At 51.4% G+C, this 22273-nt stretch overlaps 1 long non-coding RNA gene and 1 other non-coding gene across 2 annotated transcripts; both read right to left on the bottom strand.

The window, feature by feature from the left end:
* Positions 1 to 724: 724 nt before the first annotated feature.
* Positions 725 to 22215, bottom strand: LOC122173122 (uncharacterized). Its single transcript, XR_006173638.2, has 3 exons — positions 22076 to 22215; positions 7038 to 7135; positions 725 to 1942 (listed from the first exon to the last, which is right to left on the bottom strand). It is a non-coding gene; the product is annotated as an uncharacterized LOC122173122 (long non-coding RNA).
* Positions 16962 to 17087, bottom strand: LOC112061129 (U6atac minor spliceosomal RNA). The gene has a single exon (XR_002890114.1). It is a non-coding gene; the product is annotated as a U6atac minor spliceosomal RNA (small nuclear RNA).
* Positions 22216 to 22273: the final 58 nt, after the last annotated feature.

Below are 22273 nucleotides of genomic sequence, written 5' to 3' on the forward strand. Positions count from 1 at the left end.
CCAAAGTGGCAGTGAGGGCTCCGATGATGATATCGACTCGAGTAACACATATGACACGAGTTTGCTTGTGGCATTCACGGACATGCTCACCACCGTGGAACGCCACTTTTGGGCTTGGGAAACAAGCACCGAGTGGTGGGATAACATCGTCATGCAAGTCTGGGATGACGAGCAGTGACTGCAGAACTTTCGGATGAGAAAAGCCACTTTCATGGGACTGTGTGAGGAGCTCGCCCCCACCCTGCGGCACAAGGACACGAGATTGAGAGCTGCCCTGACGGTGGAGAAGCGGGTGGCTATTGCAATCTGGAAGCTGGCAACTCCAGACAGCTACCGGTCGGTCACTAACCAGTTTGGAGTGGGAAAGTCGACCGTTGGAATCGTGTTGATGCAAGTTTGCAGGGCCATTCATCGCATCCTGCTCAGAACCGTGACTCTGGGTAACGTGCAGGACATTGTGGATGGCTTTGCACAAATGGGTTTCCCTAACTGCAGAGGGGCGATAGATGGGAGGCATATTCCAATTCTGGCACCAGCCCACCTAGCCTCCGAGTACGTTAATCAGAAGGGGTATTTCTCTACGGTTCTCCAGGCACTTGTGGATCACCGTGGGCGTTTCATTGACATTAACCCAGGCTGGCCCGGAAAGGTGCATGACGCCCGCATATTTCGGAACACTGGCCTGTTCAGGAAGCTGCAGGCCGGGACTTTTTTCCCAGAGCGGAAGATCACCGTAGGGGAAGTCGAAATGTCCATTGTGATCCTTGGAGACCCCGCTTACCCTTTAACGCCGTGGCTCATGAAACCCTACACAGGAAGCCTTGACAGCAGCAAGGAATGGTTCAACAACAGGCTGAGCCGGTGCAGAATGACTGTGGAGTGTGCTTTTGGCTGTTTAAAGGGCCGCTGACACTCTCTGTATGGGAATCTGGACTTGGCCGATGACAGTATCCCCACGGTTATATCCGCGTGCTGTACTCTCCATAACATTTGTGAAGGGAAGGGTGAACAATTCACTCAGGCATGGAACTCGGAGGTTCAACACCTGGAGGCTGAATTTGAACAGCCAGAGAGCAAGGCTATTAGAGGGTCCCAGCACGGGACTGCAAGGATTAGGGGTGCCTTGAGGTACCAATTTGAGGCTGAAAACCAGCAGTAATGTCTGGTGCCCTGCACGGGAGTGAAGTGCAGTGGTTCCAATGTTAGTAGGAATCTGTGTTTGCTACGCTGACTTGCAGTGCCTGTTGCTTTCCTGGGCTAAGGTATCTTTTACTTTATGCAATAATAAAGAATGTTTTCAAAGCCAAAAAATCCATTTATTGAAAAGAAACAACTACTTGGGAAACAGAAAGGGCAAGGGGGTAGGGTAGGGAACGGTTCAATCACAGATTTGCATATGTCCTATTATCATACTCAGCCTTCCTGTCTGGAGTGCTGTGCAATGAGGGCTACACTTCAGGATAGCTATACTGCATGGTGATGGGGGTTGAGTGCAGAGGGTAAGGGTCGTAGTTTTCAGGGCTGGGTGATAAAGCTACAGGTGTAGGAGGCAGATGGGGGCAGTAAGAACCCGGATGTTGGGGAAAGTGGGTTGGAGGGAAAGAGTTTTGGGACAAGGGCTGCGGGAGGGTGGGGTGGGCATGGTAGTACTCTGCCTGCATGGCTACGAGCGCCTGGATAGAGTCCGCTTGGCGCTCCATGATGCTTATCAGACGATCTGTGCTTTTCTGTCGCAGCTCCGCGCTTTTGTGCCGGCGCGCCTCATTCTGCTGGCAGATCCTCCTTTCACTCTCCCGCCACTCCTGCACTTTTTGATTTTCATTACTTGAATGCTGCATTACTTCATGCAACATGTCTTCCTTGCTTCTCCATGGCCTCTTCCTGATTCTTTGGAGTCTTTCAGCCGGTGAGAACACGGACGGCTGAGATCTCAAGGTTGCATCTGTAAAGGCAAAATGCAACACTTAACAGAGGCAGCATTGTTCACACCAGACAGAGCAATGATTCCCCCGTACTTAAGGGCAAGCACAGTCTACATAATAGCATAATTTGCCCGTCCCAAAGCGAGTGCACATAACCCATGGGAGCCCCAAAATGGTGAGTAAGCACAGGGTCAAGCGTGACTGATTGTTTCAGGGCTGTACTGTCCTCTGGGTTTCTGTGCTTTGGGGAGAGCCAACAGCAGCAGGGGGCCCCCTATACTGAACACTGTCCCCACAATTTCCACAGGAGTTCGTCCTGGAAGATATCTAGCTGCTGAGGGTGACCTGGGAAGCAAGGGAGGGTCTTCTACGGCAATGCGGCTTCCACCCTGGCCCATATGCAGCTTGCCTGTGTGCAGCAATGGTCCCCCCGCCCCTCACGGCACAGTGGTGCGGACATGTTATCCTGACTGGGACAAGGATCATGGTGGCTCTCTCGAGAAACCTGCGCAAGCGCATTGCCCAAGTTCTGGATGAACTGGTTAGAGCTGGAGTCAGAAGTCAGGAATTGGAGCCAAGGATCAGGACCAGGTTAATGGGCCGGATCCCCAGCTGGTGTGAAGCTCTGTAGCTCCATGGGAGTCAGTATATGTACATTGCTGAGAATCTGCCTAATCCCTTGTCATCTGTGAAGCATGTTGCGAGCAGCACCAGTTTCACTGTTTAGCATGTGAAGACAAGGGCTCCGTCTCGCAGCCAAGTATTTACACTGTGCTGCTAGAAGCCAATTTCTCCAGCAGCATAAAGACCAACCTGGGGCCATTCCATACGGTAACCTGGAACAGTTTATACACATGGGCTGAGATCTCAAAGCTGCCCAGGAGATGTGGACACCCAGGTCCTATTAAAAACAATGGAAATTGGGTGTCCAGTTCCCTTAGTTTGCTTTGAAATCTCAGCCCTGGTTTATGATTGTAACACTAGCAACAGCGGGAGTAAAGGTTCCCTGAGACATTCTAATCCCCCCTCTTTTCAGTTGCTGATAACTAAAGAGACCACATGTCCCAGTGTTACTAAGCCCTGGTTTCTGACATGACATCCTGGTTTCCTGGGAGCTTCATGCAGGTGACCTGACATATCCTGGTTTTTCATCCCAGCTATCAAAACATTCTGTTAATAACTACAGCTGGGATCATCAAAAGTATCTATGGGATTAGGAGCCCAGTTTCCATTGATTTTCAGTGGGAATTGGGCATTTAACTCCCACAAACACCTTTGAAAACCCCTGACTATAAATGCTTATTCAGAACATATCACTGCATGTCTAAAATGTGCTCTGCATTCAGCAGGAACTAAGGCCCACAGCCCCAAAGATATTTAGGATCCTAAGTTGGGATCATTTGAGGAGCTGGGCCTAACAGCCCCGTGGAATGAGCATTCAGTGCAATGAACAATGTTTGGTGTGAAGGAAAATGTCAAGTAAGTGTCGACACACTCAGAGCTATTCTCTTTTGTTCACAGTGAATGTTAGTGCCACTTGTTCAACGCGTAGAATAAATTCCTTTAGACATGGAGACTGGAAAATACACCTCTGCTCAGTCACTACTGAGTCAATCTGGCAACCACAATACCTATTTTTAAAGCGGTTATTTTTGTCTCTGGGGGTGTGTTCCATTTCCTCACAGGCACTACCGTGGGAGTGCTCCAGTCTATAATTTTGAAAATGCAGTCACCTTAACGATGGGTTACAGCTGGAATGCTCGCCACAGCAATAATTAAAGCTGCCTACGTGTTTCCATTCTAAATGCACTCGATTTGAAAATTCTGAATCTTTCTCTTTTGGATTAGGGTTAGGATACAGCACATAGCATAATGGGGTCTGGTCCGTGACTGGGGCACCTAATAAATAATTATAATAATAATAAATAAAGCACAAGGCATATTAGGCCAGGCCATTTTGCAGACATTTGTCACCACCAGTTGTGGGATGACCGTTATTTATTTATTTTTGGGACACCTTTAAGTCAGGCTCCAGTTAACAACCTATTTCTGCAAACTGCCTTCCATGGGCCTCTCTAGCAAGTCACCTCTTAGTTTATGAGCAGGGTCTGAAGCAAAGTCCATGCTTCCGCTCTCCTCAGCCTGCGGCAATGGGGGCTAGTTCAGCTCAGCAACATGGTGGCCCCTATTCATGGATCATTTGCATGTCTAGCCTTGATTCTCTTCAGCACCACTGGATGGGCCTGTAGCTCCGCCCTCACCTGGGGTGGGAGGTCCTTGTAGTGAGGTGTCGGAATGTGACGTACACAAGCCAGCCTTAGCCACTGTCCCTCTGCTGCTGGCTATGTGCCAGAACACATCTAGGGTGACCAGGTGTCCCAATTGTATAGGGTCAGTCCCTATATTTGGGTTTTGTCTAATATAAGCACCTATTACCCCCCACCACCTGTCCCAATTTTTCACACTTGCTATCTGGGTCACCGTAAACACATCCCATCAGCACTCTTGCTCCATGGAAGGGCTTGCTCTGGGCATGCTGGCTTTGTTGGGATATCAACAGCAGCAGGGAAGTTTGCACAGAGGAGAAGATCTGGCGGTCGCTTCCTCTCACTCACAGAGAAGGCCATCGTTGCAATAATCCTGCAGATGTCTTTCCCTGGTGACTCTGGAGACCAGCCTACCTGCAGTGGAGAAGTCGGCAGGGACACTTGTGGGGTTTCTTCTTGGTCTTGGTTAATTTCATTTTTTTACGTGAGTCGAGTTTACAATGGTGCATTTGAAAACAATCAAATCCTGGGCTCGTTCCTCAGGAGGTTTAATCGCCACTGACTTCAGTTGGGTGATTTGCATCAGCTGGGGATCTAGCTTTATGCTGGGAAGGTCAGAGGGAGGGAGAAAAAGTCCCTTTGTGTGGGGAGTTAAAGGCATTTGCAGCCTCTGTGGCTTGGCCCACACTGGATAATGTGCTTCTTTGAAATTTGAGCAATGCAGGAAGCCGCTATATATGCCAGTTCTGGGTACAGTCTCTGGGCAGAAAAGGCCTCTTCTAGGAGGTTCTTAACTGAAAAGTCAGCAAACCATTGCAGCTGGTGCAAGGAGACAGCCAATTCCTCAAAATGAACGTTAACTTATCACAAAACTTCCATTCTCCTACAGTTTCCCTTTCCCCCCGACAAATAGCTGCTAAATAAATCCCTCATTCAGGTCATTCAGATGTGTCTGTGGAACTGCAGCCTGCCAGCTCTCAATTCTGTCTCTCACTAGCCTGGGTTATTACTGCAGGGTGACCCAAACACACTCCCAGTCCCAGATTTCCCCCCAGAAATGTATGTCATGCACTGTCCAGTCTTCTCCTGCACAGTCCAGATATATTAAGCCCATCATTCCTCTAAGGGAACAATACACACTAGCTTGTTACCTTACATGGAGTTACCACACAGTCTACAACACTGGATTAATTTTAATTAAAGAATGAAATAAATTTATGTAACTACAAAGAGAGAGGTTTTAAGTGGGGACATGTCATGGGGCATAAAAGTCAGAAATAGTGACAAGAAAAATAAACATAAAATTCTTGCTAGTGCCTAACTCAACAAACTACACTGATTTAAGACAAAGTTCTTACCACATGCTCCCAACAGGATAACCGACCAAACTTTAGGTCAGGACCCTCCCTTAAATCCAGTGGCTGCTTTCCTTTGTCTTCTTAGGTGCGATGAGCAGGGCAGTCCTTTGGGGTGTTTTCCCCTCCCTTTCATAGGTCAGTTTCCCTCCGAGAAGCATTTCCAGATGGGAACAGAGAGACAGAAAGCCTGTGGTGTAAGGATGTTTCCTGCTGGGTTCTTTCACCTATGGAAGCTTACACGCAGGCTTCCTTTTGTTGTCTGAAGACTTTGTTTTCAGCTTGTATGCAAACAGGGGCAAGCGTGCATCCCTTTGTTTAAACAGGCCTGTTTGACCAGGCTCAGCTAATCAGTGCTACGTGAGTTTGAACATGCACCTTTAAGATCCAGTAGGGGGAAATTCACAACTTTACACATAACGCTGCTGCACACCGCTCACCATGATTATATTGACCGGCAAATTCTGAGTTTTCAAATAATACTTCATAAGGCATACTTTGTTCAAAGCTCACTACAATAGTGTGTAATGTACAACAGAGGTCTTCAGTCTGTGGGGCATGCCCCCCTGGGGAGGTGCAGAATAATGTTCAGGAGGGGCACGGCTGGGGCTCTGACCAGCCCCCACAGGGGGCGGGGAGGGAGCATCACCCAGCTCCGCTCCTGGCCCCAGCTGCCGGCCCTGTGCCCGGGGATCCACTCCAGGCTGCAGTTGCTTGCCCGGGGTCCCAGCTGCCGGCCCTGGGTCCACTCCCATCGCCGCCCCCAGCTGTGGCCCCAGCCTCGGCCCCCTTACTCCTGTCCACGTCCCCCCTCCCAGATCCGCAGCTCTGCTCCCCGCCCCATGGAGGGGGGATGGACAGGGTATGGAGGGGCACAAGGTAACAAGTTTAGGGATCACTGGTGTAGGGTGTGAATACAGGGGTGCAGTCCGTCACATAGTCCATTAAGCTACAGCCGATTCTCAGCAGCAGGGGATCTGCCTTACGCTGGGAAGGTCTGAGAGCATATCTGGGGGACTATGAAAAGTCCCTTTCAGTATGATGGTAAGAGCGTTTGCTGAGCCCTTGGCCTAGGTCATGTTCTAGGAAACAGGTTTTAACAACACAGGTAGCTGCATCCATTCCCAGCAATGGATATATTTCCCAGAGCAAATAAAGTCTCTATTGAAAGGTCTTTAATTGAAAAGAGAGAAAACAAAAGCAACTGGGGTGGAAAAATACCACGTAGGCAGCTGCCCGATACAAACATAACTTACCATGAATTTTCCCTTACCTCATAAATATGCATGTCCACTGAGCAGCCCCCTTCTCCCGCAATATGGCCATTCAATATATGAGACGCACGTGTGGTTTGTTTCCCAGCTATCCCACATTGCTTGCACACAGGGCAGTTGTCATCTGCTGTCCCTTCAGTTAGTGTCTGCATACTTGCACCCAGGACAATGTGGCAAGCTGAGAAGGCCTGAAGAAAAGAAGACCAAAGATCAACTCACCCGTGTGGAGATCCCATCGCGTTCCTGTGTTCCCGAATCCTGATCCATGGTGTCCAGTGTTCCTGGCCCTCGTCTTCGCTGGTGTCCGTGCATCTTCCCTATGAGATATGGGACTGTGTTAATCCTCATTTACCCCTTGTCTGCCCACCACTGTGTATTATAGTTCTGGGGTTCTGGGCTTTAAGCCCTTGTTTCATGTTGACAACCGAGTAGTTTTGTTTTATACAGTGTTACCCTTATGTTGGGGATCCTGGTTTAAATAAACTAAATTGTTTGCACCTTACCCTATTGCTAAGTTTTCTGTCATTAACTCAACACCTGATGATAGATGCGGGACAAGGGGGGTGTAACTTGCATCTTCTTAGTTAACCCATCTTAAAAATCTCATTTTGGGTTAACAGTTGGAAAAAAAAAAAGGATTTTTTTTTTCTCTGCAGAAAATTTTGAGTATTCGCTGAAAGACTGAAAACCCAAAATTTTGACGTTTTTTTTTTTTTTATAAAAACAAACTCCACTTTTTCTGTGGAAAGCAGATGCATTCCATAAAAAAAAAATTACCTAGTCAAAAAAACAATTTTTGTTCAAAGAATGACTCTGATGGAAATTTTTCAGACAGTCCTAATGCTCTCACATAAGATGTGAAATAAGCATATTCTTCTTATCTGGGTCATATATCCGCCCCGTTTGCTTTATCGGTGGATGAAACTTGCATGTTATCTGTTCCAGGAAGATAAAATGTTAACATCAGCCTTAGCGAGAAGCGGAAGATTATTTTTTTTAACTTTAGAAGTGAGTTTCCTATTTAATAAATATATATATTTAATAACCTGTGAAGCTAAGCAATGCAGTATCTGAAAACTAGCTATAGAGAGAACCATAAAACTAACCAAAAAACACAGTTCTCTTAATGCAGGAAGGAGATAAGAGGCTGCAAGGCAAAGGTAGTGGGCACTAGTCAAGGCCTGATGATTTACGAGCCATAGAGGCAGAGTGGGTTGCAGAGGCAGTCGAGCTGACCCTGTGGATCAGATGCACAAGTATGAGGTTTTAGGACTCCGTTTTGGATTGGCTTTGTAGCCTGGAGGGGAAGCACTTCATTCTCAGCTAGGTTGGTAGCTTACTAAGGGAGAGCCCCCAGCTGTGGCTTCTGTTGAGCCTACCCTAGGAACCCAGAAACTAAACATCATCAACTAAGGGTCTAAGGCAGTGGTCACCAACCGGTTGATCGTGATTGACTGGTTGATCCTAGAGGATCTCCCAGTTGATTGCGATCTCCGGTGGTGCAGTGTGGCTGCTGCTAAGGCAGACTCCCTGCCTACTCCAGCCCTACTCCACTCCCAAAAGCGGCCAGCGTAGCCCCGCAGTGCTGGGGGCGGGGGTGCAGGGTCTCCCTCCGCACGCTGCTCCTGCCTGCAAGCACCGTTCCCGTAGCTCCCATTGGCTGGGAGAGCGGCGGGGGTGGTGCTTGCAGAGAGGGGCAGCGCGCGGAGCCATGTGCCCCCTCATCGCCCCCAAGGGCTGCAGGGGTGCGTTGGCCCCTTCAAGGAGCGGCGTGGGGCTGGGGTAGGCAGGGAGCCTGCCTTAACCTCACTGCACCCGCTGTTGACTCGGAGCCGCCGGAGGTAAGTGCTGCCCAGAGGGAGGCCGCACCCCAAACCCCATCCCTGAGCCCTCTCCTGGAGCCAGCACCCCAACCCCCTCCTGCACCCTGAACCCCCTCCTGCAATCCAAGCCCCACCCTGACCACCCTCCCAGAGCCAGCATCCTGTACCTCCTCCTGCACCCCCACACTCTGCTCCAGCCTGGAGCACCCTCCTGCACCCAAACTCCTTCCCAGAGCTTGCACCCCTCACCCCCTCCTGCACCCCAACCCCCTGTCCCAGGCTCAGCCCAGAGCCCCCTCCCAAACTGCAAACCCCTCGGCCCCAGCCCAGAGCCTGCACCCCCTCCCAAACTCCAACCCCCTGCCCCAGCCCGGTGAAAGTGGGGGAGAGCGAGCGACGGGGGGGGGGGAATGGAGTGAGTGGGGCAGGGCTTTGGGGAAGGGGCAGGGCCTTGGGGAAGGAGCGGGGTAGATCCCGGGTTGCCCTTAGAAAAGTGATCTTGGGCGTAAAAAGGCTGGAGACCACTTTTTATTTATTTTAATCTGTCAACACCGTCTCCTGCACTTTGTCTCACAGCCCCCTTGGCAGAAGTTACTGTGAGACCTTACTACAATGGGGTCTTGATATGGCTGAGGCTTCGAACCGCTGCTGTTGAAAATGATAGACCTACACACACTTCTTTCAGACCACTTTCAGCATCGCATTTAAGAGGACCAACTGCCAGGAATATGCTGATATTGGGGTGTTTTTTTTTTTTTTTAAATAAATGAATCCAGGTTTAAATTTGAACCAAGCTCAGGGCTGGCTCTAGGCACCAGCAAAGCAAGCAGTTGCTTGGGGCGGCAAATTTGCAGGGGCGCAAGAATCCAGCATGGGAGTGAGAGCCAACAGGGGGCCCTGGGAGCTGTAGTTCGTTGGTTAGCTCCCTGCCTATAGAGCCAGCCCTGGAGCAGGGAAAGAACTACATTTCCCAGCATTCCCTTGGCGGCAATTAACAGGAAAGGGAGGGGGAAGGTGTGTGGAACTGAAACCTCATGCTGCAGCTTGCTGTGAATGGTAGGGACAGAGCCAGCTCTAGGTTTTTTACTGCCCCCCACCCCAGCCCTGGGCTCTCCCCCACTCACACCCCCTGCTGCCCCAGCCCTGGCCCCCACCTACACCTCCTGCCGCCCCAGCCCTGGGCTCTCCCCCAAAGAAAGAATTGGGTGGACTAAATATACAGTGCACCTCTCTATCTGAAGCCTAGCAAGGGAGATCCCACTAGAATTTAAAATGAACAGTAAGGGAGGGGAGGCTCTACTAGGACCTGGGCAGCTTTAGATACAGTACCAGGCACGTAGGAGGATTTACACTTCTGAGCCATGGAAGCAGAAACTGACTTTTCTTTTCCAGGTTTAGCTAATATTCAGAAAGGGAATCTAGCACCTGTGTTGCCTGCCCAGAACTGGACCCGAGATGGCAAACAGGGGGTTCGTCTCCCGGTGTGCTTGGCACCAATAAAGACACCGAGGGGAGAAAGCGAGCCAAGTTCATTTCAGAGCTCTGAAATGGCACTAGGAGACCGGCATGTCTCAAATCCAGTGCAACAAATACAAACAACTTTTACCTTTTATACTCCAAACTGTTTGCATACATCTCTTTGTCTGGCTGTTCCCCCTCACCCCTCCCTTCCAGACAACTGGTACAATAAGCTCTACAGAAGCTTTTGAGAAAACTTTCTCAGTCTTTGCGATCTTGAGTTAGACGTCTGCAAACTAACTACCCCGCTTCTTATCTCTATTATTTCTGCTAGTGTGAGTGAAACTGCAGCCATCTGCTAAAAAGCTGACATTACATTTCTGCTTCAGCCTACTTCAGAGCATGTCAGCAGTTAGCATAGAAGTAGGTGAGAGTTCCCAAGATGGCATCACTGCGGTTCACAGACCCAGAGCAAAAGAGCTTCATCGGCACTTTTGGCCTTCCACTCTCCCGAGTTACCTGGTAGCTATGCCTAGTGGACCTCAGCACCTGCCTTCCAGATTTGAACACCCTCAGAATTCAGGAGTGCTCAAGCTCATTTTGAGCAGCTCTTACTTCATTTCTCCCAAATCGACTATACTGATGCACTGTAACTTGCTGTAGAAAAAGTAGAATAAATTGAGCAAGAAATGCTTCCCAGTGGTTATTAGGACTGGAATTGCTATTTTCAACAGCCATTGCTTTTTTTATTATTATTATTATTTTTAAGTTTTAGTTTTATTTGTTTAAAAGGAAGACAGTGATGGTGTATTGGCAAATTCCCCATAGAAACAAAGAGTGGAACAAAAGACTAATAAAGGCACCTCAACTTTTCCTCATTTATGTAGGACAGTCTTTTAATATGCATCCAGATATCCTCCAATCACACAAGCTGAAAATTGTTCCACTTTACTGCAGTTCTGTAACCATATGGGAACCAATCCTGTCTGTGTTCTGTGCACGTCCAAAATTCCTGCTGAATGACCTGCCGTGGGAGTGAGTTACCAGTGACCCAGGGCTGGGGCGGCAGGAGGGTGCAGTTGGGGGGGGGGGGGAGGGGTGAGAGCCCAGGGCTGGGGTGAGGGGCAGCCAAAAATGTTTTCGGTTGGGACAGCAAAAAACCTAGAGCCGGCCCTGACCAAGTTGCTGTAAAATCAATGCTTAATCAGTGAAGGAAAACAGCTATGATTTACAAGAAAGACCAAGGATCACTCACACTGAAACAGAAAAGAGACAGTCCTCAGAGCTAGGGAAGGGGTGCAGGCTCTGGCTGGGGGTGCGGGCTCTGGGGTGGGGATGAGGGGTTGAGGGTGCTCTGAGCTGGGATCGATGGGTTCGGAGGGGGATAAGAGGTGGAGCAGGGAGCTGGGGCGAGGGGAGAGGCTCAGGGGTGCAGGCTCCGGGTGGTGCTTACCTCAAGCGGCTCCCAGAAGCAGTGGCATGTCCCTTCTCTGGCTCCTATGTGGAAGCATGGCCAGGCAGCTCTGCACGCTGCCCCTGCAGCTCCCATTGGAGCCCTGGAGGGGGCCATTGGACCGCATAGGAGCCGGAGGGGGGCCATGTGGCTGCTTCCAGGAGCCGCGTGGAGCGGCTTCGGACCTTGCTTCCTGGCTGGAGTGCCGGAGCGGGGCAAGCCCCAGACCCCGTTCCCCAGCAAGATTTCGAGGGCCGGTTTAAAATGGTTGGTGGGCCAGATCTGGCCCATGGGCTGTAATTTGCCCACCCCTGTTCTAGCTCCACATGCTGCTTCTGCTCCATCCTAAGCCCCGGTTCTGCAGCTCCCATTGGCTGGGAACCGCGGCCAGTGGGAGCTGCGGGGGCGGTGCCTGCAGGTGGAGGCAACACATGGAGCTAGGAGCTGAGGGAGGGGAGTTCCTGTTGCCCTTCCGGGGAGCCCCTCCCCCCAGGTAAACACCACCCCGCACCCCAACCCCCAGCCCTGAACCCCCACCCAACCAAACTCCTGCTCCTAGAAGGTGGGGAGGGGCGAGAGTGCCCCAGCAGCAGCCGATGTGGCTGGTGCAGGGGCTGCCGGAGCTGCTCAGATGGCCCCCGGGCCAGCCGCACGGGCCATTGCAGAAGTCACAGTGTCCCTTACCTTACCTGGTAAGTCCATCTGCTTTTGCTGCAGTGGGTTTCAATCGCCTGTGTTCTTAGCTACTCATTGGCGGTGCTTCCACCTGACTGCTTAAGGGAATCAGGAACCCTACCCTACCCCCTATGTTGTTTCAGCTATTCCTGCCCTGGTCCTTACCCCTATGACTAGCCTGATGCCTCGTACATACACCCTTCTGACCCCTCCGCAATGGATGAACCAACAATCAACGGATACTTTGTTTACAAGGGAAATACAGAGGAAGCCTATAGAGGGAAGGGGAGGATGGATTTGGAGTGTGCGTACATCAGTAACATCAGACAACTCACAAGTAACACAACCCCTAGGGTAGGTTGTCCTGGATTCACAAGTCCAGTCCACTCCACACTAGCAGGCTGTGTAATGGGGAAGATGAGATGAGATGTTGCATGCCTGGAGGTGCTCGAGTGTGGGAGGTGATGAGGGCACCAGTTCGCCCAGGTGTCTCACCTCTCTGTGGCAGCAATAGGTGTCACTCACAGTGGAAACACTGTAGGAGGTGTAGGGGGCCTCCTCATTGTTTCCAAGACCACTCGCTCTCACGGAGAGTAAACTGTCAAACTGCTTTCCAGACAAATTAGACAACACCTCAGGCAGGGGGGGGACAGTCAGGGGATTGCCCATGTTCCCCTCAAGCGGGGGGGGGGGGGGGAGGAACAGTCGGGGGATCGCCTGTGTTCCCCTCAGGCTGGGGGAGACAGGTTGGTAGCTTACTAAGGGAGAGACCCCAGCTGTGGCTTCTGTTGAGCCTACCCTAGGAACCCAGAAACGAAACATCATCAACTAAGGGTCTAAGGCAGTGGTCACCAGCCGGTCGATTGTAATCGGTGCAGTGTGGCTGCTGCTAAGGCAGACTCCCTGCCTACTCAGGCCGTACTCCGCTCCCAGAAACAGCCAGCGTGGCCCTGGGGGCAGGGGCGCAGGGGTCTCTCTCCACACGCTGCTCCTGCCTGCAAGCACCATCCCTGCAGCTCCCATTGGCTGGGAGAGCTGTGGGGGCGGTGCTTGCAGAGAGGGGCAGCACGCAGAGCCACGTGCCCCCCAGGGCCACAGATGGGCGTTGGCCCCTTCCAGGAGCGGTATGGGGGAGGGGTAGGCAAGGAGCCTGCCTTAGCCTTGCTGAGCCCACCGCTGACTGGGAACTGCCAGAGGTAAGTGCTGCCCGGTGGGAGGCCGCACCTCAAACTCCATCCCTGAGCTCCCTCCTGGAGCCAGCACCCCATACTCCCTCCTGCACTCCAAACCCCAGCCCTGACCCCCCCTCCCAGAGCTAGCACCCTGTACCCATCCTGCACCCCAACACTCTGTTCCAGCCCGGAGCTCCCTCCTGCACCCAAACTCCCTCCCAGAACCCACACCCTGCACCCCCTCCTGCACTGCAAACCCCTCGGCCCCAGCCCAGAGCCTGCACCCCCTCCCAAACTCCAACCCCCTGACCCAGCCCGGTGAAAGTGGGGGAGAGCGAGCGACAGAGGGGGGGAATGGAGTGAGTGGGGTGGGGCTTTGAGGTAGGGGCGGGGCCTTGGGGAAGGGGTGGGATAGATCCTGGGTTGCCCTTAGAAAAGTGATCTTGGGCATAAAAAGGTTGGAGACCACTGGTCTAAGGGAAGAGCCTCAGGACTGTTCCAAAGTGTGACACTTCCCGGGGGCACCCGGTGCTGGGAGGCACCTCGCCACCACCTGCCCTGTGCATCGGGAAGCCCATGTGTCCCTGCCTAGGGTCAGCTCCCCAACTCCACCAGCCACAGGCACCACAAGCCCTCCCTGCTAGGCCTACGCACGCGCCGCTGTCCCTCTGCAGCTTAGTCATTGGCACCCTCTGACCCTGAAGGGTCCTGCCCCTGGTCCGATGGACGCTCGCTGTATTCGCAGATCCACTGCTTCCAAGCAGGACAACCCAGCTTACCCCTTCCACCTGGGATCACTGTTGCACTTAACCCATTGCACTCTGATTCGGTTGATAGTGAAAACAAGCATAAGGTCACTTAAAAGAGCAGAGAGATTCAACTATTGCAAGTAGGTGTATTGGAAACAAATGTTACATACAAAATAAAATCATAGGATGCGTTCTACAGCTTAGATTTAATGAACGGGAGACTGTCGGGTCCAATAGAATATTCCTCACCAGCACTTTCCAGCCAGATTGGCAGTGATCCTTTGTCCATAAGACAACATGCTTCCCTTCTCGGTGACGGATTAAAATCTTGTCCCCTCTCCTCTTGTTTTATGCAGTTGCTGACTAGTGTCTCTTATCCCGTGAGTTCCCTCTTCAGAGACTTAGCTTGGGGTTCCTTTGTCTGTCCCTACCCCCTCTGTCCCCTCGGCATAATCAATGCACTCAGAACTTAGTCTCTGAGCCTCCTTGTCTTGCTTCCTACCAGAGCCTCGTGAGTGCTCTAAGCCTGACAAGCCCCCTGAAGGAATCACCTGCGAGTCCTAAGGGCTCAGCCAGTCCACAGACAAGGGCACAACTAGGGGACCCCAAAGCAGGCAAATAGACTCCTAATGCAATAAGGATGTCTCCATAGCTAGCCCCTGTACTCAACCACTCATTTCTGATGTAAGTTCCAACAGGTCTTTGGGCCGCATTAGCCAATGCGTAGCTTTTATATTCATAATAGGCTTGTGGTCTAAACATACTCAGAGTGGCCCTCATGGGATCTTGTGATTTATTGGTAAGCGAGATAGTGAAAGTGAGAGATCAGTCGTCCGTCCCCCCACTTAGCTTGGTATGAGAATTCTGGTATTCACCCTTTATCATAATGCCAGAACAGGGGGACGGAGAGGGAAAATGAAAGGACGCAAAATGAGATGTCTGAATCTTGCCCCCTCTTCCCACACAGCATCTCTGATCGGACCTTTTCTCTTCCCACACAGCCAAAACCCTCTTCCATGCCTCTGGCTACTGCAATTGCCTCGTCTCCAACCTCGATACCTGCAACCTCATCCCCTCCACGCTATTCAAAGCGCTGCCGCTGAGATCACCTTCCTGCCTCGTCACTGGAGGCCTCCTCTTGGGCCTTTATTCAACTCTGGTCCAACAGCCTGCTGGGGATATAAATTGGCAGCTCCTGCCTGGAGACGTGACCCCGGATACATGGTGGGCAGAGCTGATGGACACTCCCACTGCTTGTCCCTTCTGTGGCGAGAGGAGACCCTGTTGCATGCTTAGGTATCAGTTTGCATCCCCCTCTTCTAGCTCCTCCTCTGAGGTTCTGGCTGCATTTATCCCCATATCTCCTCATTGATGTATGCCCCATCCGTGGCCCTACAAGGTCCTGAGATTTCTCAATCAACTTCCTCCTGGCGCAGCCAAGATGCGCGTCTGTCATTCCAGAAGAGGAAGCTCTAGGAGGAAGTGCTCTGTGACTGTGGGGGCTCTTCCTGTTCCATCATTGGGTCACGTTTCCAGGCAATGGTTCTCTGGGCTGGGTTCACTGACTGTTCCTGGGAGAGAGCCTGGCTGGGGAGGGGTGGCAGCAGCAGCTCGCTCCCTGCTCCCGGGGACAGGGGCTGACTCTGAGCATGTCATTGGGGCAGTCAGGGCTCCGACTCACTTGGCTACTGTCCCTGGAATCTGAGCCGGGGCAGGAGGCAGCGCTAGGCGCTCTCCCAGATAGCCGCTGCACTGCACTGGTCAGTGTCCCAGTGCGGCCGGAAGAGGCTCTGGCCCCGCCCCTTCCACTCCCCCCCCGCGTGGCTGCTGGGGGGAGCACTTGACCCTGTGTCCATCCCCAGCTGATGCATCACTTCTGGAGCCAAAAGTGCTGTCCTGGATTCCTTGCTTTGTAGCCCCATCTGGTTCCGTGGCTTTACACTTTTTTCACCCTCACTCCCATGCCTGGTGTATAATTCACTGTCCCCCATATTTGATTCCTGGTCCTGCGGTCCCTCCCTCACCTCAGGGGACAGACCCTTTTGTTCCGGTGGGGCCGTGGGCTCTGCCCATCCTTTCCAGGATTTAAAATAGTCTGGCTTCTTTCATCAGAATTAAATTCACTAAGTCACCTCCCTCTTTGAGTCCACCGATGGGCTTCCCCCTATTCCACTGTGTCAATCACAAACTTTGTCCTCACTTCCAAAGCCCTCCACCACATGGCCCCACCTTCCCCATTCACCCTCTCGTTCTGCTAATCACGCCATCCTCACCCAGTTCTTCACTTCTGAAGAAAGCACTTTTTCTCTTCCCACCCGTTATGAGAAGGAAAAGCTCCCAGTCAAAATCCAGAGAAGCCACCGCCATGTCCTCCCTCAAATCCCTCCTCAAAATTCTCCTCTGCCATAATGCCTCCAGCAAACCGCAACCTGATCAGACAGGCTCCAGGAAGCAGGCAGACTTCTTTTTCCTCCCTCCCCTCGGGAGCCTAGGAGTGGGGAGCGGAAAGAGCCCAGGTGCTCACGGCAGCTCCACTCCCTCCCCCTCCTGCAAGCAATAGGGACAGCTCCTTCATTCACCCTCCCTCACTGCCACTCCTGACCTGGGAAGGGCGAGAAGGGACCTCACTGCAGCCCCCTCCCCAAGTCTAGAAGAGGCAGGTGAAGAACCCCTGCATGAATCCAAGGTCTGAAGCCCAAATTGGTGGAGTGACTGGCTTGTATTAGGTCCTTAAGCAATTGTGTGTTTGGCCCCAAGGGGGGTGGGCAGGGAGATGCCTAGAATGCAGGCCTGCAGAGCCACCTAGCAGCAGCTTAAAGTTGAGTAGATGCCACAAAGTAAGAGGTAATGTCTTAATCCTGTGCATGTTGTAAAGGTCACTAGGACCTCTTCCATCCTTATCAAGGGGAGTGCGAACCTGCTCTCCTTTCGTACACCTGGCACTGCACGCTGCCTTGATAAGGAAGGAAGAGGTAAGGGGCAGCAGAGGTGATGCTGGGGCTGCAGATATGTTGTGGGGGCTGATGGAAAGGTAGATGTGATGTCACTTTCCTTTTCTGTTGAAAATGATAGACCTACACACACTTCTTTCAGACCATATTTAGCATCGCATTTAAGAGGACCAACTGCCGGGAATATGCTGATATTGGTTTTTTTTTTTTTTAAATAAATGAATCCAGGTTTAAATTTGAACCAAACTGCTGTTAAACGGATGCTTAATCAGTGATCTGAAGGAAAACAGCTCTGATTCACAAGAAAGATCAAGGATCACTCACACTGAAACAGAAGGGAGACAGTTCTCAGAGCTAGAATTCAAAGAATTTACTATTTTTTTCCTCTCATTGGTATAGCAGTTCTAGGCAGCTCTCCCTTTTCTTGTTCATTATTAGTATTGTATATTTTAAGGCACCTGTTCCCATAGCATCTGGGCATCAGTTGCAGGAAACATACTAATAATTCCCTCAAGAGGGATCCTTCTCTCTTCCTGCATGTCAAGATTTCACTTCAGAAAGATACAAAAGCATGTGTGAGATTTTAAGTACATGAGTAGTCCCACTAAAGTCAGTGGGACTACTCACATGCTTAAAGTTAAGCATGTGCTTAAATCCTTTGCTTAAATGAGCCCTAAGCTACTTACTAATTACTTCTTATATTTTTAATCCAGTACAATTTAGACACCCCAGTTGAGATCAGGCCCCCATTGTGCCGGGCCGCTGCACAGACACACAGTGAGAGACAGTCCCTGCCCCCAAGAGCTCACAGTCTAAACCGACAGGTGGGAAAATGACTTGCCTATGGTCACACAGGGAGTCTGTGGCAGGGCCAGGAATCCTAGAAATGTCGGGCTGGAAAGGGCCTTGAGAGGTCATCAAATCCAGCCCCCTGCGCTGAGGCAGGACCAAGTAAACCTAGACCATCCCTGACAGGTGTTTGTCCAGCCTGTTCTTAAACATTTCTAGTGATGGGAGTTCCACAACCTGGAATGTTTCCCCAAGACTAAACATGCCCAGTTTTTTAACCTTTCTTTATAGGGCAGGTTTTCTAAACCTTTGATCATTTTCGTTGCTTTCCTCAGGACTCTCTCCAATTTGTCCACATCTTTCCTAAAGTGCGGTGCCCAGAATTGGACACAGTAGCCCAGCTGTGGCCTCACCAGTGCTGAGTAGAACAGGACAATTAACTCCCGTGTCTTGCATATGGCACTCCTGTCAATACACCCCAGAATTAATGTTGGCTTTCACTTTCAAGGGCGGCCAGCACATCCCTCGGCCCACGCCACTTCCCGCAGCCCCTATTGGCCTGGAGCGGCAAACTGCGCCAATGGGAGCCACAATCGGCCAAACCTGTGGACGCGGCAGGTAAACAAACCGGCCCGGCCCGGTGGGGACTTTCCCTGAACAAGTGGCGGACCAGCTTTGAGAATCACTGGTGTCAGGGACAGGGGAGCAGGGGACAAAAAACAGGACCCAGAGGGATTGGTGAGGGAACAAGAGACAGGAGTGGGACAGTGGGAGAAGCTTGGGAAGGAGGCACTTTTTACCAGGTCTCATGACTTTCTGCTGAGGAGTCATGCTCAAGCCAGAGAGTCAGTTGCACGTGGGGGGTGGGAGATGACATCCCCCCCACCAAAATAAACGTAGTCACCTCCTCTGATCCTGCCCACAGAAGTTCATGGAAGGTCAGGAGGGAGCCATTAGATCATCTAGTCTGACCTCCTGCATCTGCTAGGCCAGAGAATTCCACCAGCCATTCCCGCATCCAGTCTGGTAACTTGTGGCTGAGATAGATTGCATCCTTGAGACAGAGCCAATCCACTTTTGATTGAAATGCTCAGCTACTTGGTTCCCCCAAGACAGCCCACATAGTGGGGGTTGCATAAGGGGAGCCTTCCACCACTTCAGCCATGCAGTGGCTGCATTAGCAGTGTGTCCAAGTGGCTACCGGAGACCTGGGGCAGCGCCCCCTTCCCAGCCCTAAACCCACTGCCAGAGAGAAGCCAGATGCCATTGCCTGGGATTTGAACCTCTGTGCATGACCTGAACGTCCACAAGACCTCGCTCTGTGTTTGTTTCTCTCTGGGCTTGTTCTTATCCAGGACTCTCCACCTTGGGTGTTTGTGCATGTAATTTATATGGCATTTTTTGCTATTTTAATTTACTCTGACCAGACCTAGAGCCCTGCAAATCTGCGGAGAGCCACTTTATATCCGCGGACCGTTTTTGCGGCTCTGATGCAGATACAAATCCGCGCAGGGCTCCGCAGCACACACTCACCAGAACGGAGGAGCAGCTGTCACCCAGCCCTCAGGCTCCAGCCCGGCTGGGCTCTCTGAATCATGCAGCAGGCAGTGGGCTGTGATGTGTGGCAGGGGTAGTCAACAGGCGGACCGTGGGCCACATCTGGACTTCCAGATGTTTTTGAACGGACCCCGAAATCTTTTCATTTACTTATTATTGTTGTTTTTTATTATTTTCTCTGGAGTCTGGACTTTGACTATACCTTGACCAAGAAATTTAGACCTTGACAAAAATAATTAACTACCCCTGTTATGTGGCAATAGCCCGCTGGGCATTCTGGGAGTTGTAGTCCCCAGCTTGCTCAGACAGAGGAGGTAACTGCAAGTACCGTGAGGAAGAGGGTAATTGTCACCTCTGTGACAGGGGTACCATGGGGGGGGGGGGTAGGGGAGGGCGCTAGTCCCCCCCCCCCCCGAGTTTCCTAGGGGAGGTCCACTCACCCTAGCCCCAGACGGAGCTCTTAACTGCAACAGCTCGAGGGTGAGATGTGATGAGTTCAGAAGCGGGGAGCAGCACATCTTTTGGGGCTGGGAGTTTGTTTATAAACAGAGGCAGGTGATTAGGATAATAAAAGGCTTGTCAGGCTCTTTAGTTAAAATATAGGAAACAAAGAGAGTAGGAATAAAAGGTGAGAGTGGAGAGAGGTAAATAGTGGTGTCCTCCAGGGGTCTGTTCTGGGACCAGTCAAATTCAACATATTCATAAATGATCTGGAAAAAGGGGTGTGCAGTGAGGTGGTAAAATTTGCAGATGATACAAAATTACTCAAAATAGTTAATCCCAAACCAGACTGTGAAGAGCTACAAAGGGATCTCCCCAAACTGGGTGACTGGGCAACAAAATGGCAGAAGAAATTCAATGTTGATAAATGGAAAGTAATGCACTTGGCAAAATATAATCCCAACTATACATACAAAATGATGGGGTATAAATTAGATGAAGCCGTCAATATAGAGATCTTGGAGTCATTGTGGATAGTTCTCTGAAAACATCTGCTCAATGTGCAGTGGCAGTCAAAAAAGTGAACAGAATGTTGGGAATCATTAAGAAAGGGATAGATAATAAGACAGAAAATATCATATTGCCTCTATATAAATCCATGGTACACCAACATATTGAATACTGCGTGCAGATTTGGACACCCCATCTCAACAAAGATGTATTGGATTTGGAAAAGGTGTAGAGAAGGGCAACAGAAATGATCACGGGTATAGAACAGCTTCCATATGAGGAGAAATTAATAAGATGGGGACTTTTCAGCTTGGAAAAGAGGTGACTAAGGAGGGATATGATAGTGGTCTAGAAAATCATGAATGGTATGGAGAAATTGAATAAGGAAATGTTGTTTACTCCTTCACATAGCACAAGAACTAAGGGTCATCAAATGAAATGAATAGGCAGCAAATTTAAAACAAACAAACAAAATATTTTTTCACAGTCAACCTGTCAAACTCCTTGCCAGAAGATGTTGTGAAGGCCAAAACTATCACAGGGTTCCAATAAGAATAAGATAAGTTCATGGAGGATACGTCCAGCAATGGCTATTAGCCAGGGTGGGCAGGGATCCAACATCATGTTCTGCATGTCCCTCGCCTCTGTTTGCCAGAAGCTGGGAGTGGGCAACAAGGCAACTTGATGATTCCCTGTTCTGTTCATTCCCCCTGGGGCACCTGGCCTTGACCACTGTCGGAAGACAGGATACTGGGCTAGATGGACCATTGGCCTGACCCAGTATGGCCATTCTTATGTTCTTACATAGAACTCAGATGTATCTGCTCCCCGCTGTAACCCACTAGACCCCGCTCTCTTCCCAGAGCTGGGATAGAACCCAGGAGTCCTGACGGGGGCTCTCTCTCCACAGAGGTAGTAATAAAGTAAGAATATATATTAAAATTTTAAAACCAAGCCAGTGTCCCTTAAGTCAGTGGTTTTCAAACTGTGGGTCACGACCCAGTACTGGGTCATGGAATGCAAGGCACCAGGTCACGGTGGCTCTGGTCAGCACCGCCAACCAGGCCGTTAAAAGTCCAGTTGGTGGTGCTGCCCGGCTAAGGTGGGCTAGTCCCTACCTGTTCTGACACCGTGCAGCACCTCGGAAGGGGCCAGCAGCAGGTCCGGCTCCTAGGTAGGGGGGCCACAGGGCTCCATGCGCTGCCCCCACCCTGAGCACCAGCTCTACACTCCCATTGGCTCTCATCCCGACCCCTGACTGCCCCCCTCAGAACCCCTGACCCATCCAACCCGCTGTGCTCCTTGTCCCCTGACTGCCCCTAACAGCCCCCTGGTACCTCATCCTCTATCTAACCCCCTAACCCGTGACAGGCCTCCCAGGACCCCACCCCCTATCCAACCGCCCCTATTCCCTGTCCCAACCCCTATCCACACCCCACACCCCGACAGATCCCCCAGGACTCCCATGCCCTATCCAACCACCCCTGTTCCCTGACTGTGCCCTGGAAGCCCCTACCCCTTATCCAACCCCCTGCTCCCACCCCCTTACCATGCCGCTCAGAGCACCAGGCCTGGCAGCTGCTAAGACTGCGGGGAAGGGGGAAGGCCCGGGGACGAGCCTCCCCAGCCGGGAGCTCAGGGGCCGGGCAGGACGGTCCCGCGGATGGCAGTTTACCCACCTCTGAGCTAGGCAGGAGCGACAGAGTAACTCCTGGTCCGAAGAGATCCCTGGAACCGGCACCAGCTGAGCGGAACACGTGACCCTGCCTTGGGGGCAGGAACTTAGCGGCCCAATGAGCGCACAGCGCTGGCTCGGCTCGCGTTAACTGGGCGCCTGGGAGCAAATCCAAACCACGCGTTTGAGCCGCTTAATTGGA

The sequence above is a fragment of the Chrysemys picta genome, chromosome 12 (genome assembly GCF_011386835.1).
Source record: "Chrysemys picta bellii isolate R12L10 chromosome 12, ASM1138683v2, whole genome shotgun sequence".
Lineage (NCBI taxonomy): Eukaryota > Metazoa > Chordata > Testudines > Emydidae > Chrysemys > Chrysemys picta.